The sequence below is a fragment of the Macaca mulatta genome, chromosome 7 (genome assembly GCF_049350105.2).
Source record: "Macaca mulatta isolate MMU2019108-1 chromosome 7, T2T-MMU8v2.0, whole genome shotgun sequence".
In the NCBI taxonomy this organism is placed as follows: domain Eukaryota; kingdom Metazoa; phylum Chordata; class Mammalia; order Primates; family Cercopithecidae; genus Macaca; species Macaca mulatta.
Window position 1 is genome coordinate 103,836,977 of NC_133412.1, and position 17,544 is coordinate 103,854,520.

The following is a 17,544-nucleotide window of genomic DNA, read 5'->3' on the forward strand; positions in this document are numbered from 1 at the left end:
CACGGTGAGTTCCCCCAGCAACCAGCCCCTGTCCAGTGGCTACCAAGGAGCTCCCAGCTATCAGGCATCTCAGAACCTTACAAAAAGACGTTACTTTGGCTATGACAAGGGTTTCTGGATCAGTGTGCCAGGAAATGGGAACAAAGACCAAATCTATATTTCTTATTACAAATCACAATATCACACTGTATGACCCAGCAATTCTATTGCTAGATATCTTCTCAAAACAACTGAAAATGACTGTTTGAACAAAACTTGTACACCAATGTATTATGCACAATAGCCAAAAGGTGGAAACAACCCAAATATCCATCATTGAATAAGATGTGATATATTCATTCAATGGAATATTTTTCAGCCATAGAAAAGAGTGAAGTACTGATACATGCTACAACATAGTTGAATCTTGAAAGCATTATGCGAAGTGAAAGAAACTAGACATAAAAGCTACATATCGTATTATTCCCTTTATATGAAATGTCCAGAGCAGGCAAACGCATAAAGACAGAAAGCAGATTTGTGGTTGCAGCGGTTAGGGGAATAGAGAGTGGAGAGCGACTGCTTAATGGGTACGATGTTTCATTTGGGGTGATGAAAAAGTTCTGGAATTAGATAGTGGTGATGGTTCCACATTGTGAATATATGTAATGCACTGAATTGTAAACTTTAAAATGCATTTTATGTGTATTTTACATCAATAACTTTATAATTATACTGGGAGATTCTTACATGGCATTCACAAACATGAAAAAAAAGTAAAGATGTAAAATACTTGAAAGTACAATTAACAAACCTTGCTAATTGACTACAATGAACCTGTACTCACCAATTAGAGAACATATAATCTTCTGAAGCAGGTATGGAATATTTTTAAAATCTGATCTTACCATGAAGCAAGCCAAACGACTAAAATAATTTTGAGCATATCTGAATCACAATGTAAGTTAGAAATCAATAACAGACTTTCAATTCAAAAGCCCACATTGGGCTTAGTTGAGACACAGTTCTAATTAACCCAATAAGTTATAAATCAGGAAATATTTTACAATGAGTAAGTTGAACCACCACAAAAATACTACATATTAAAATGTGTTGATACAACTACAGAATTTTAAGGCCCATTTAGAGTTCAAAAACAAATTATAAAAATTAAGGTTGAAATTGATAAACTAAGCATCCATCACAAGAAGTTGGAAAAATAATAAAATCAACACGAAAAAGGAAGCAGAAATTAATGAGTCAGAATCCAACGTGATAGAGAATGTTAAGGACTAAATTGTGTTGCCACCCCCACCCTGTGGCATATTCACATGCTGAAGCTTTAATCTCCAATGTGACTACATTTACTTACAGATAGGGCTTTAGGAGGTAATTAAGGTTAAGCGAGGTCATAAAGATGAGGCACTAATCCAATAGGACTGGTGTCCTTGTAAGAGGAGAAAGAGTCACCAGACACGTCTCCCTCTCTCCACATGTGCACAGAAGAAAAGTGTGAGGACCCAGCAAGAAGGTGGATATCTGCAAGCCACCAAGAGACTTCACTGGGAATCAGCCCTGAGGGCACCTTGATCTTAGACTTCCAGCCTCTGAACTGTGAGAAAATAAATGTCTGTTCTTTCAGCAACTGAGTCTGCAGTATCTTGTCATGGCAGCCCAAGCTGATATAGAGAAGAACAAACTTCTGGCAAAACAGATAAAAAGAAAAAGAAAATGAAAAGACACAAAACTCCAACACTAGGAATGAAAAAAGGGACATTACTACTCATCTTGTAGACATCGTATAAGTAAAATGAAACCACTTCATATTAAAAAATGAAACCACTGCTTTCTTCCAGGATGGAGTCATATGTACCAGGTTTAACCTCCCATCAGAAACAACTTTAAAACTGGACAAAATACAGTGACAGTTCTTAACACATTGGACATCAACAACAAGGACTGTGATTCCTGAGAGACAGGAAATAAATGGGAGCGTCCTTAGATTGCCTCAGCTTATTGCCTGGAGAAAGTTCCTGGACTGTGGTGCCAGAAGGGCGAACCCAGGTGGAGACCCCTTGTCTCCTTTAGTTGAGGCGGCAGTTCTGGGAGTCCAAGGTGACCAAGAGGGCTATAGTTTTCAAGGTGGAGTACCAGAAAGGAGAGCCCTACATAGCGAACTCAAGCTCAGCAGAGGGTTCTCCTGTACTGTTAAGTGGACAGCTTGACATGTGCAAGTGAGGAAGATACCTGAGACTGGGAGAAAAACCACCCAAAAGCATTAGAAGGAATAGTCCTCAGATGGACCAGGAACCAACCAGAATATAAAAATGCGTAATTCACAGAGAATCGCATTTAAAAACTCACAAATATTTTGCCTTAGTAGCAAGGAAAAAATAACCTTAGTCTAAGCACTGTTCTGGTCCTACCTAACAAAGCTTGAAAGCAATGCCCAAAAGCATCAAACTGTTTCCAAGTAACTTAACTATATCCCAGACCAAAGCTCAAGAATAACTATAGGAATACAAAAATATCCAGCACCCAACAACGTAAAATTTGCGTTTAAAATCTAATCAAAACTTACCAGGAATGCAAAGCAACAGGCAAACACAAAACATAATGAGGGTTAAAAAAATCCATTTAAACTTAACCAAAAACATCACAGATGCTATAATTAGTAGATGAGGATAGTAAAGTATTATAGCTATTTCATATGTTCAAGAAGTTAGGGGAAGACTGACCTTTTTGAGTAGAGGCATGAAAGATATAACAAAGACCCAAATCAAACTTCTAAAGACAAAACCTACCATGTCTGTATTAGTCTTCTGTTGGTGTTATAATAAATTATCGCAAATGTCGTGGCTTAAAATACCACAAATATATTATCTTACAGTTCTAGGAGTAAGAAGTCCAAAATGGTTCTCACTGGGCCAAAATCCAGGAAGGGCAGCATTTTGCATTCCTGGGAAGTATTGATTAGATTTTAAATGCAAATTTTACCTTGTTGGGTGCTGGATATTTTCGTATTCCTATAGTTATTCTCAAGCATGGGTCTGGGATGTAGTTAAGTTACTTGGAAACAGTTTGATGCTTGCCTTCTCCATGTTGTGAGCTAGTGATGGCCAGTCAAGTCTTTCTCACAATGATATTGTTTGGCTGTGTCCCCACCCAAATCTCATCTTGAATTGTAGCTCCTGTAATGCCCACATGTCATGGGAGGTACCTGGTGGGAGGTAATTCAATCATGGGGGTGGGTTTTTCCCATGCTATTCCCATGGTAGTGAATAAGCCTCATGAGATCTGATGGTTTTATAAATAGGAGTTCCCCTGCACAAGCTCTCTTGCCTGCCACCATGTAAGGCATGCCTTTGTTCTTCCTTTGCCTTCCACCATGATTGTGAGGCCTCCCCAGTCATGTGGAACTGTGAGTCCATTAAACCTCTTTCCTTTATAAATTACCCAGTCTTGGGTATATCTTTATTAGCAGCATGAGAATGGACTAATACACACAGGTAGAACTCTGACAACAATTTTTCTGCCTGCCTCTTCCACGTTTAAAGGACCCTCATGGTTACATTTCAGTCCACCTAAATAATCCAGGATAATGTCTTTATAACACTCCACCCCCAAAACAGCAGAATACACACCCTTTTCAAGTACATTCAGAACATTTACTAAAGTATACCATATTCTGAACCTTTAAAAATGTCTTAATAAATTTTAAATTTACTTAAATTTTAAAATAAATCAATAACAGAAATCTGGAAAGTAGTTGTCACAGGTTAGCCCCCCAGAAGGCAGACTCAGACCACATTTAGCATGCAGGAAGGTTATTTATTAGGGAAAGTTATTGGCATGAGGAAGATGATCGGGACTAACACGCATGGCAGAAGGGATAGAAGCAGGAGTGGGCAGCAAAGGCCCAGCCCCCCAACAGGAAGCTTCAGAGCTAAGATGGCCTGACTCATCGTGAATTGGAGTGAAGAGGTCAGTCCTTCATACTCCTTGCCAAGCAGTCACTGATACAGGCTGTCCCCAGGAAGCAGGTGTGTCTTTGGGCCAGGAGACTGCTTCTGGCCAGGCATATTCCCTGAGGAAGAGGAATGTGGCCAGTGCTGCGCCCACTTTAGCTGAATGAAACAGGGAAAGGAAAAGAAGGGAAGGAGCTACCTTAAAGTGGAAAGAAGGGTTAGGTGTCACATACACCCGACCTTGCCTAGCAAAGCAGAGGCCACATCATCTGCCGAAGCCATCAAAGCAGTTGGTGCCTAGGACTCCAGGAGAGAATGTTGTGTGAAGACAAGGTTGAGAAGTTAAGCTACAAAGGAGAAAATGTCCCTCTGTTTCCTTAGAAATGGAGAAGTCCTACTTGAACTATTTAACATTTGTTCAGAAATATTTTATCAGGTAGAAACTATACAAAAACCATACAAAGAAGATGGTCTCTTTTCACGTAGTCTTTGCATTTAAAAATCAGTTGGAAAGAAACAGCCTTATTAATGGGCTGGGCGTGGTGGCTCACATCTGTAATCCCAGCACTTTGGGAGGCCAAGGCAGGCAGGTCACTTGAGGTCAGGAGTTTGAGACCAGCCTGACCAACATGGAGAAACCCCATCTCTACTAAAAATACAAAAATCAGCCAGGCGTGGTGGTACATGCCTGTAATCCCAGCTACTCAGGAGGCTGAGGCAGGAGAATTGCTTGAACGCAGCAGCTAGAGATTACAGTGAGTCAAGATTGCACCACTGCACTCTAGCCTGGAGGACAGACAAGACTCTATCTCAAGAAAGAAAGAAAGCGCCTTATAAATGAAAGTATAGGATTTTTTGCAAAGTTGTCTTAAATTCACATAAACACTTTGTCTTGTAGATATAAAGAAGGTCATTGCCAAGGTTCTGAGAGCAAAACTTTTTCATGGGACCTATAAAAATTCTTGATCCTTAAAATATCTTTATAGGGAAGCCCTGGGTTTTTTGTTTGTTTTGTTTTGTTTTTGAGATGGAGTCTCACTCGGTCACCCAACCTGGAGTACAATGGTGCGATCTTGGCTCACTGCAACCTCCGCCTCCCGGGTTCAAGTGATTCTCCTGCCTCAGCCTCCCAAGTAGCTGGGATTACAGGTGCCTGCCATCATGCCCAGCTAATTTTTGTATTTCTAGTGGAGACAGGGTTTCACCAGTTTGATCAGGCTGGTCTCGAACTCCTGACCCCGGGTGATCCACCTGCCTCAGCCTCCCAAAGTGCTGGGATTACGGGCGTGAGCCACTGTGCCCGGCCGCCCTATCCTTTCTCAAACTGTCTGCAGCTGAGCCCTGTCTGTCCTGGCGTGGGTCATCCGGCATGGCCATCCACAACACTGCCTGCTCGCTCAGGCTGGGCAGCTCAGCAGTCCTGTACCAACAAGCCCACAGTTTGGCTAATTCAGAAGCCAGTTTGATCTGCCTTCCAAAGGGTGACTCTCCTCAGAGGAACTGATCCCTCCCCTGAGAACACTCAGAGCAGGGTGGAGAGCAGTAAGAAAGAGAACTCCTCCACCAGCAGATTCCCAAAATTACATCAATTAATCCTCAGACAGCACTGCCATGTAGGTGGTACAGCTCCAATTCTAGAGATGGAAACAAGCTCAGAGAGGATAAGTACCGTGCTCAAGGTCATGGCTGGTACATGGTGGAGCCAAAGAGCAAATGCGCATCTGTCTGCTCCAAATCCATCCCCTTTCCACTGCTCAGAATTCCCTGGCTGGGGAGGCAGGAGGCTGAGAGCCTTGACGGGCCTCTGCTCACCAATCAACCCGAGCCAGTCACTTTACCCCTCTGCTTCCTCCTGTATGCAACAACAGTTACACAGAGAGGAGCATCTGACAGGGCCCTGGACGCAATGCAGCCCACCTGAACCAGCCGGCTCAGGATGTTCAACAACATGAGCGCCTTGTCTAATGAGCTCTCCCACAGGGACTAGCAAGCTTAGACCCTGCTGGGGAAAATGTGAGTACTTTTGGCACAAACATGGGAAAGATCAATTCACTCGGCATGAAATGGGGCCGTATGGTGGGGAAAAAGGTAAAGAAAAGGCCGGGCGCGGTGGCTCGCGCCTATAATCCCAGCACTTTGGGAGGCCGAGGTGGGTGGATCACGAGGTCAGGAGCTCAAGACCATCCTGGCTAACACGGTGAAACCCCATCTCTACTAAAAATACAGAAAAATTAGCCAGGCATGGTGGCGGGCGCCTGTAGTCCCAGGTACTCGGGAGGCTGAGGCAGGAGAATGGCATGAAGCTGGGAGGCAGAGCTTGCAGTGAGCCAAGATTGTGCCACTGCACTCCAGCCTGGGCGACAGAGCAAGACTCCGTCTCAAGAAAAAAAAAAAAAAAAAAAAGTAAAGAAAAAAGGGCTGAGAGGAAATACAAGTCAAAACATAAGTTTGCCTTAAAACAGAAACACCCGTTTCATTACCGATCAGGTAGTTTTACATAGTGACAACCTGCAAGTCAGACTCACATCCTGATGTATTCAAAATTGTGAATTTTCAACTAATACCTTTAAAGTTTGCAATCTTTCAGTACTAGTCAAAAGAAGCTTGAAGCAGGATGTAAAGATTTGAATTCACTTAAATGCATCCAGATCAGACTGTGGACACTTGGTGAATTTTTTTGAGGTTTTTTTGTTTTTGTTGTTTGTTTGTTTTAATCACAAGGCATGGGACAACCTGACTTCAGGGGCTGAGGAGACTGTACTAATATGCTATGTGTATCAAGAAAATTAGAAACTGGATTTCTGATTTCTTCAAGCAACCACATCAAAATAAACACGCATTAAGCAGAGACAACTAGGGACTGTTCAACTTGAATTTGTTGAATTGCTCCAGGCTCAACAGAATTGTGGGATTTCAAAAACTGATATCCGAAGAGATTCCTGGATGTTGGTGAATATGTATCAGTCTTTAAATATCTGTAGATGCTTTTACAGTGGAAACCTCAGGATGTTTTTAGATTCTCAAGCATCAGCCCATCAATGTGGCTCAACTTCAAAAGGAACAGCTGATCGCACTAAGCTGATTGCAAGCTGTATGTAGGAAGATGGCATGGTACCCTAAGAATCCAGAGACAGTGATGTGAACTCTGGGACCTCCTGGGATGATGGCTGACTGTAATAACAGTATGTGGATTTACCTGCCAGCATCATTTTCCCTGATTTTTGTCATCCCGATCTTTCTTTCCCCACTTTCATCCACTTGTCTCAGGTGGAGCTGATGCCATTCCTGACAACAGTAATTGGTTAGGGGATATGTAACCAAACCCAGCGAATAAGATGTAATTAGGCTCCTGCTGAGGTCATTGCTTCTGAGGCACAAGAGGGCCACTCTGTCTTCTGCTAAACTTAAACTGGAGGGCCTTAAACATGAGGCTGTGGATATCAGCCCAAGAAGCCTGAGAATGTGGAGCCCAGAGGTGTCCTAGTGACATCATTTGAACACCTGGGTCTATCCATCAGTGTAAAAAACTAACGTGAGAGTTGCAGCCACAGAGGCAAAGAAAACCTTGAAACAGATGCAAAATCCAATAGATGATTTAAATATCCTAAAAGAGCCAAAGACATGCAAGCAAATATAAGAAACAATGGTTTTTAGACAATGGGCATCTGGATGCATAGGACGGTGAGCCCCCAGAGAGGAGAAACAAAGTGAGCCCTGTGATTTCCCCAGCTCACTTCCTGGAGAGGTTTTTCAGGCTGCAGCAAAGGCAAGGCTAGCCCAGAGTCTCCCTGAATGGAGGGGAGAGAGTGGGGCATCCAGGGAGGTGAAGGAAGCTAGAATTCACAGGCAGAGTACCAGAGAGAAGAGAGGGACCCCAGGAGAGAGCTCCAGAGATGTGTAGAAAGTCCCCCTTGGGTATTCAGCTCATCAGTGCCTGTGTGTGAGGAAACTACCAAAGGCCAAAGAAAGAACCCCACAAAAGGATGAAAAAGAAGCGAACAACCCTCTGTGGTCATGTGGGGCCAGGAACAGCGTCTGCTCCCACCAGCCAGAGTGGAAAGCCTCTCAGCTCACAAGGGTATCCGGCAGAGGACTCACTCAAAGGAGTTTTGCCTAAGTAATGGGAAAAATTAGCCCTAAACTAAATACTATTCTAGTCCCATCTAACAACCTTGAAAGCAAGACACAAAAAGATCAAACTGTTTCCAAGTAACTTAACCATGTCCCAGAAAGCTCAAGAATAGAGGAATACAAAAATATCTTATCGCCCAACAAGGTAAACGTCACAATGTCTGGAACCAAATTAAAACTTACCAAATAAGAAACAGGACAATCAAACCCATAGTAAAGGGAAAAATTATCAATAGAGACAGTTCCAGAAAAGTCACAGATGTTAGAATTACTTGTCAATAAGGACTTTAAGTAGTATAAATAGATTCCATTTATTCAAGGCAGAAAAATGTGAGCATTTTAAAATAGAAATGTAGAAGATATAAGACCCAGATTGAACTCCTAGAAATTGAAAAATTTGTCTAAGATTTAAAATTTGCTAAGTATATTAATAGAATGTTTATAAATTGAACTTTGCCTATGAAGAACTGAGTTTTTTCATTTAGTTTTAATGAACCAAAAGTCAGCTTTTTAAACAAAAACAGCTCCTACATATTTTTTGTCACTAAAAACTTACACTGACCTACAGCTCCCTCTTTCAATTACCTAAGTCAATAAATTCTCTTTTTGGATTAAGCAAGTTTGAAAGGATTTTCATTTGCAAAACAAGTCATGAGATAATTGCCAAATTCTGGCCAATAATCGGTCTAACTGGTTCTTTCACAGAGCCACTATCTGGTGCCCAAACACATTAGTGACACAGACATGGGTTCAGAATTGAGATGTGCCCACAGAATAAAAACCACAGTTCAAGAACTCCCTAGTCTGTTAGACACCAGAAGTCTCTTTGATTTTTATTATATTTGACCAATTACTTACACTAGGCCTACAACTATGAATCTTCCTCAGGTAAAAATTGATTAAGTTGGTTTTGTACTACCTTTTGTATCATGCTGCGAAAATGTGTTTTGAGTGTTAATTCTGTTAATTTTAAAAATTATACAGTCCATACTGTGTAATTCATACACAAATGAATTTCTAATCATGTATCCCCTACTTTACCTTGGATTAGATAATCGTCAAATGCCCCACTCTTATTAATATTCTAAGATTGCAAACAAACTCACAGAAAGCTGATTTATAAACTTGTAATTTGGGGTGGGTGGGGGTGGAGAACAGGGTCTCGCTCTGTTGCCCAGGCTGGAGTGCAGTGGTGCAATAATGGCTCACTGCAGCCTCAACCTCCCAGACTCAAGCTATCCTCCCAGCTCAGCCTCCCATGTAGCTGGGACTACAGGCATGCACCACAATGCCCAGCTAATTTTTTTTATTTTTTGAGACAGGATTTTGACGTGTTGCCCAGGCTAGTCTTGAACTCCTGGGCTCAAGTGACACTAATACTTCAGCCTCCCAAAGTGCTGGGATTACAGGTGTGAGCCACCACATCCAGCCTAAACTTATAATTTATAAGTTAACATATACCAAGAATCAGCAATGATCAATCACATGGGTCACATCTCATAAGAGGCAGAAGGAAATTACAAAGAAGAGGAAATTAACAGTTTGAGCTTCTGTCATCTGTCAGGGGCTTTGTTAGGTGCCCTATATGTTAGCTCATTTAATCCTAACAAAAATCCTTGGAAAATATATACTACTATCCCTGCTTTACAAGTGAGGAAATGCAAGTCCAGAATTCAGCCACTGCCCAAGGTCATTCAGTTAGTAAGTGGTGGAATTTGAGCTGGTAAGATCTGAATCTGGAACCTTTTCCATTTGAAATGAAGAGTTTGAGGGCAGAAAACTGAGTGACTAAGAAATACTCCCACAAATTATTTCAGCCTGCTGACTTGTCAAGGTATATGTTTAATACCCAAGATTAATTAGCAGACACTGGCACTTAAAGCAAATGTTTGATGGAAGAACAGGTGATAAATGAGGACAGATTCTAGTCACAAACCCTCATTTGTTGACTACTTCAAAAATCCAATGTGGCCATATGGCCTCACTCATTCATTCATTCATTCAAGTAAACAAATATTAAATGCCTCTTATGTACAAGATACTCCAGGGATGCCAGAATTACAAAGATGGAAAGACAGGTTTATAACTTGCCTCATTTCCCAAAAGATTGGAGCTTCTTCTGGCTGATGTAAAAAAAGAGGTGCCATTTTCATAACTGAAGTTTCTAAATCATAATGTAAGGTTGTAGGATGTAAGAAAACCCCTCAGCAGTAATCTAATTCTTATTAGGAGCAGTCAGACCTAGGACAGGTAACCCGTAGTGCACAAATGGTCCTCCGCCCTAACTGCTTCTCCAGAGAGCTATCTCACCATACCCTAAGGGAATGAATAGAGCTATCCTTGAAAGAGAAAGATGCCATTTCCAGCATCTTTACTAGATATTGGTGCTTTTTCAGCATTAGTTCAAAACATACCTTCACAGCCAGGCACGGTGGCTCACACCTGTAATCCCAGCACTTTGGGAGGCCGAGGTGGACAGATCACCTGAGGTCAGGAGTTCAAGACCAGCCTGGCCAACATGGCAAAACCCCGTCTCCATTAAAAAAAAAAAAAAATTAGCTGGGCATGGTGGCACATGCCTGTAATCCCAGCTACTAGGAGGCTGAGGCAGGAGAATCGCTTGAAACCAGGAGGCAGAGGTTGCAGTGAGCCGAGATCATGCCACTAAACTCAGCCTAGGCAACACAGCAAGACTCCATCTCAAAAACAAACAAACAAAAAATTTAAAAAAAAACCTTCATTAAATAAATTAGAGCACATCCGTACCATGGAACCCTGTGCAGCTGCCAAAAGCAATAAGGAAGTTCTTTCTTAGTGTTATGGGATGTATAACTCTAAGACCACAGATGTATTGTTCAATTTAAAAAGTAAAAAGGTACAGAACACTGGATATGGTGTGGTACCATATGTGTAAAAAAGAAAAAGAGTATATACACTTAATATATGTATAGAGTATCTCAGGAAGGATACCCAATACATTGATAATATTATTTTCCTGGAAAATATAGGTGCCTGGGGTGCAGGGATGGGAGGCAGGCATGGAGGCTCTTCATTGTATACTTTTATATATTTTACATTTAGGACCATGTGTATAAAAAAACCTCCCATTATTAAGGAGACAATTTGAGCTCACCAAATCTTGCTGCAAATCTGCTCGAATCTCTTAAGTTCCCACCTTATTTTATCTCTGTGTAGTATTTAACATTGTTACCTACTCCCTCCTTGAAATTCTTTTTGGGCACCCTTCGCTTAAAGTACCAAGGTAGAGTCATTTGATTTGCAGTCTGTTCCTGTCATTCCGGAGGTCCAGACATTCCGGGTAAGAATCAAGGTAAGAAAAAGTGCAACTGGATGTGTCATAGATCACGCTGTAGAGAAGCACCTAGTTTTCCACATCTTGCCATCAGTGAAAACCTAAGAATGGATATTCATTACTAGAAGGGTCATTACTAGTGTCAGTATTTTAAAATGTTTGTTCATAGCTGAGCACCTGGAGTCAGATTGCTTGAATGCAGTCCCAGCCTCATCTGTTACTAGCTGTGTACTACTGAGCAGAGTACTTAACCTCTGTAAACGCCAATCCCCTCACCTCTGGAAAAGGGGACATAATTGTCCAACCTCAAAAGGTTGCTATGCATATAAGATGACCTCATCCATAAAAGTGCTAGAGACAAGCTTTGAAGCTCAGTGCACATTAGCTCTTACTATGCCTGCATGTAAGTTCCATGAGGGCAGGGCTCCATGATGCGCTCGGAGCTGCTAACTGTTCCCAGCAGAGGCCTTACTGCCCCAAGGTGCTGTGGGTCCACTTGGAGTGGTTCTTACCAACAAGAATCCAGGCACCAGACTCTCGACAGTGAAACCATGACAGTCTATGTGGTTACATCAGAAATGTGCCTAGACCCTTCTAATGCCTCAGAGGTTCTGGTGCCATTGCTGTTCAAGAAGCCCGCTATGGTCACGATGCAAGCTCTAGAGTGTAGGTGCGAGATTCTGTGGATAGCGAAGCGAGATTCCGTGTCCCATTCTGCACCTTTCCCAGGCTGCTAAAAGTCGGGGTCAAAGGTGCAGCCCCCGTGAGTGCACAATCGCATTTCTCCGCTCAGGAAGGCAAGTCTCTCTCATTAGCCTTTGTGCAGGCAGTGGTTCAAATATCTCCTCTCTGAGTGCCGCAAAATGTTCCCAGTTGTCCTCAGGCTGTAGTAACAGGAAGGGAGGAAATAAGTCAACCCGTTTTCTCCATCCTTGGTGTCATGTGTGATTTGCTCTGCCTCCCACCTGGCACAGCGTCTGACGTGATCACCCCCATTGTGGTCTGCATGGGAGATGCGTGCCAGCTGTAACCTTTCTCCTGGCTGCCCTCATGGCCAAGTGTGCCAGTGCCCACCCCCGTGCATCTGCCTTGGCACAGACTCTGAAGCCTGACATGACATCAAGAGGCTGCTCCAGGTCTCCACAAACACCAAGACTCAGCCTTATGAGCCCTGGCACCCAGGCTCCCAGAATTCAGAGAAATGTTTGGTGGCCAACAACCCTGATGCTGAGAGCAGAGTGGATGTCACCTCAGAGACAATCCTAGGGCTCCAGAGTGCCTCATGCTCAGGTTTCTAATGAGCTGCTTGTGTTTGGAGGAAAAGCAATCCAAAGGTGAGGATGGAGGAGATCACTCTGAATCTGAAGCTGGTAAAAATAAAAATATTTTTCAAAAAGTAAAAATAAACGCCCACCTCAAAGGGGCCTTTGTTCTTCGTCCCCTTTAGGGAATCGCCCTTCTCACCTAATGTTTTCTTTTCCTCCTCTGCTTGCTCACACACCTGACCTTTCGCATCAACAGGAAACTCCACAATCTGATAGATTTACCCCAGATAGATCCAGAAAATTGATGTCAAGGGAGAAGCAACATTGAAGGAGTTTTTCCCAACTCCTTTCAAATAATCCAATATAATTTGCCTTCTCACTGCGGTGGCCCTGTGCACACTGACCAGGGAGCTGTAGCCTCCTATCATTTGACCCCTGGTCCAAGTCCCCATCTCAGCCTGTAGGAACTATGTCTTGTTTTTTAAAATTATGAGGACATTATTTTGTTTTGAAAGAAAAGAAAAAGAAAGGATGGTAATAAGGTGAATAGACAGCATCGGGGCTGACATCAAACCAGGTTTGGGAGCCATTGCCTTAGTATTCTCTGAGATAAAAGCTTCTGAAACTTAGAAAAGCTCGGGAATGGAGCTCCCAGGCCAACTGCTCAAACTCCCCCTATCACCCTTCCACCAACCAGGCCTCCACCCAGGCCGGCAGTCCTTCAAGGTCAGGGTTATATTTGATGCACGAGACAGTTGCAGCCGTCTCAGGACAGCCAGGCCAGACGATAAGAAAGCTCAGGAAATTCCACCTCAATTGCAAGTCCAACTTTGGACACTGTGCTTCTTGTCATCACCGTAATAGTAGCAATTTGCTTTGAAAGAAATGAGCATCATTAAAGAACAGGTGGTTCTAGAACTGCCGGTGTGTGTGTAGCGGCACAAGTCTTCCTGCAGAGGAAGCCTCACCAATTCTTCAGATGTCTCCATTTTCATGGAGCCACTGAGGGTCCTGACAGAATGTTTACAAGCTCCACTTACTGAAAAGCATCTCCTGTGTAGCACAGCATAGTACATGTGTGAACAGGACCCATGAATGACTTCATGCAATACATAGGCTTTGTGTATGAGGTCCCACTAGCATCCTCCCAGATGAAGGGCATGCACGATCCCATCAGGCAGCAGGCACTAGGAAGGCTTCATCAGCACAGGAAAACTGACGCATCAGATTGTGTCCTTTTGCCTTCTTCGGATTAAATCCAAACCTTCCTTTTGCCTAGCTGATGTGTTTTCTGGTGCCCCATGTACCCACGGAAGTGGCCCATGGTCACCGGGTATGCAGAGGCCACAGCAGGCCTCGGGATTTCACGTCCTTTAAGTTTCAGTAGAGATTTCAGCTGAGTACAAAGGAAAATAGAAAATCACAACATCTTGAAAAAGTTCTGCCTACTCTTAACTACAGGGTAAGTTATATCAGCTACATATGCATACACACACAAAATAAATAACAAAGATCTTTCATGGAATTCCTCCTCAACAAACTTGTGCCTCATGTAAGAGTTACTAAAGCTATGAAAGCTGAATACAGACCACCTAAAAAGCCTTGAAAATGTTAGTATAATCAGTAACCAGCAAAAGTGGCAATTACTCAAGGAACTGAATATCTGTATATAAGGTGGGCGTGTGTGTGTGTATATATATACACATTCAAAATGTATATGTACAAATGATGTATATATGTGTGTATATATACCCTGAATATTTATACTACATAGGTAGGTAGATTAGATAGATTAGACAGATGATTAGAGAGAGAACCAGAGAATAATAATTTCAAAGCAGCCCTGGCAGAGATGGAAATAATGGTTGCAGCAATCATTTGTTGAGCATCTCCCATGCACCAGGAACTGGCCAAGCACTTTACACATGTGTCCAGGGGTTGCAGCTGGGCAGGGGGAGGATTTCAGCATGCCGACTGTGACGTTGAAGCACCACCCTGCAAGAGTTCCATGTGCACAACACAGCCACTGCCTCCTTGCCTGTACCCAGCGCCTCCTCAGATTCCCCCGAGCCACAAGGGAGAGAACAGAATCCCTGTCCACAGTCTGTTCAGATGTGGGTAATGAACAAGAGTGGGAGCCATGGAGATGCTTGACGAGGAAAATCACCATTAAGTGATGAAGAAATATAGGAAAATCAGCCTTCTGGGGAACCTCTGGGGGTCCTGGAAAGGAAAGGTTCTGGGGCAAAAAGAGACTGTGTCACTAAAGCCCAAGCCATTCCGCTGGAAATACCCTGTTGGAAGGAGGCAGAGTGGTTAAAATGGAAGCCATGTTACCACTGTGGGTTCTGCCCACCTCAGAACCAGAACTGGTCATAATGGGGAAACATTTCCTTCTGGATGGAGAGAGGAGTTCAGTGAAAAGATGGCCAGCAGGCTAGAAGGAAGACACCAAAACCACCACATAAAAAGAATGAGAGTCAGAGAAAGCAGCCTGGACAAAGTGGAGGGGAAGCCCAGGCCTCACTGGGGGACTCCAAAATAGCCACAAGAACAGGGAGGACTGAGGGCCCCATCTCTGCCCTCAGGGGACATTAGAGGCATTAAGCAGCAGACCACATTGTACACTGAGCTGCTGAAGCCTGAACATTCTAGCTCCATACTCCACTCCCTCCGCCTCCACAACCACCCCACAAGGTAGGCACTCACACACCCATTTCACCAGCAAGGAGAACTGAGGCGTGGAGAGGTTCTTCCACCACCACCGGTCTAGAAAGGAAGTGGTAATCCTGGGGTTGGAAGCCGGGACTGTGATTCCAAGGATTGCTCTTCCCTGCATTTCCCGTCCACTTAGCAGCATTTGGGTTACCTGGACAAAGACCCAGACATGTGTGGGGAGGACAAGTGGAGTGTCCCCGTGAGCTCTGTGCTCCCATAGCTGGTTGATGATGGGAGGTGGAGTCTGACATCATGGTCATCCTCAATCCTTTGCATGTGATACACTTCACCTAGCATCAGCTTTGACGTGACACTAGGCTCATTGTCTTCCAGTCACAATAAAACTGCCCCAGCAAAAATTTTGAGTGACTATCTTGTTTGATCCTCACTGAGAGAGACTGTCGCACTTGTGGGCCCTGTGCCCTTAAGCGTGTTCTGGAACTCATCATCTACCACTGTAGCCATTGGCAGCTGGACCCAATGGCACTTAAACCTATCAGCTGGCATGGGACAGTCTCAGCCCAAGAGGAGAATCTCATATTTGGAAGTGGCTGAGCCAGTAGATCCTCTCTCAAGGAGTCTGGGGACAGGGTATGCAGAGGGGAGCAGCAGTTAGGAGAAGTATAAAGCAGAATGCCGTTTGGAGCAATCAGAACTAACAGGACTCAGAGTGACTGAATTCAGCTAATAGTAGAGAGTTAGAGTTGATTTGGGGAAGTCCAGATTCTGAGGGGAGATGTTAAAATCACAGCATCCTCATTGACCTTTCAGGACTCATGAGTCCTATCTACAGGATTGTTCAGGGGCCCCACAGGCTTGGCAAGATGACTGTTACCTGGGTCTATGTGAATCCTCACAGTGAAGCCATCCAATCTCTGACTTAGTCGGAGGGGGAAGTCTCTGATCATGCAGCTAGCAACCATCAAAAGAATTACCCTGTGTTTGTTTTTGTTTGCCGGGGGTGGGAGGGCGGGATTTTGTTGAGACGGGGTCTTTCTCTGTCACCTAGGCCAGAATGCAGTGACTCAGTCAGCTCACCGCAGCCTCAAATTCCTGGGCTCAAGTGATCTTCACACCTCAGCCTCCCGAGTAGCAGAGACTCCAGGCATGCACCACCATGCCCAGCTAAACTCTTTATTTTTTGTAGAGACAGAGTCTCACTCTGTTGCCCAGACTAGTCTTGAACTCTTGGCCTCAAGTGATCCTCCTGCATCAGCCTCCCAACGTGTTGGGATTCCAGGTGTGAGCCACCATGCCCAGTCAAATTACTCTATTAAACCAATCAACCAGGGTCAGTTTTGGTTTTATGGAAATAGTTTGGGAATGGTTGCTTCTTCTAATACAGTCTTGAGACTCAGCAGCACTAAAGAGGAAAGCGAACAATAGCTGCAGAGAGCAGCGCTTCCTGGGATCACCTCTGGCTTGGCTTTTTCATGCTGCTGTTGCCTTGTTGGTATTCCTGGTCCTCAACCCAATCTCATGAGCACTCCTTCTTAGCCTCCACGTCTCCATCAATTCATACACACTCGTGAACTTGTTTCTTATCTGACAATGAGATTCTAACACTCTTGGGAGTTGGGCAGTAAAAAGCACTGATAACAAACTATTACATTAGCTGGAGCCTTCCACTGCCATCTTGGGAACACTGTTATGTCTCTGTCAGCTTTTGTCTACTTCCCAGGGCCAGTCGACAACCACACAAAAGCAATGGTGGTCTGGCTGCCTCTCCAGGCTCTGCAGAATATCCCATGCTATTCAAGGGTTGCCATTGAAGTTTTTACCTCTGCTAAATTTGAACAAACACAATTCTGCTTCCCCATTTCCAAGGCACACTGCTGGCCTTAACCAATAATCATGATGTACTTTTCTCATGCCTGGGACTTGGGATGGCTTTGGGAATAGGAAAATCTCTGAGCCCTCTGGTTTGCTACTGTTATTAGAAAGGCCTTAATGTATTTGAAACCTGATTTTTAAGAAAACAATGTTTCTTCAGGTGTGAGACTATTAACGTGTTATTCCTAAGATAAAGTATTCTCCTTACCACATCCAATCTTGACAACATCTGTGACAGAATCTAAACAAAGGTCTGTAATATACAAACTTACACACTCATTAAACTACAAGGTATGAACTAAACTGTGAGCTACTCTAGAACAGTGTGAAAGTTTTA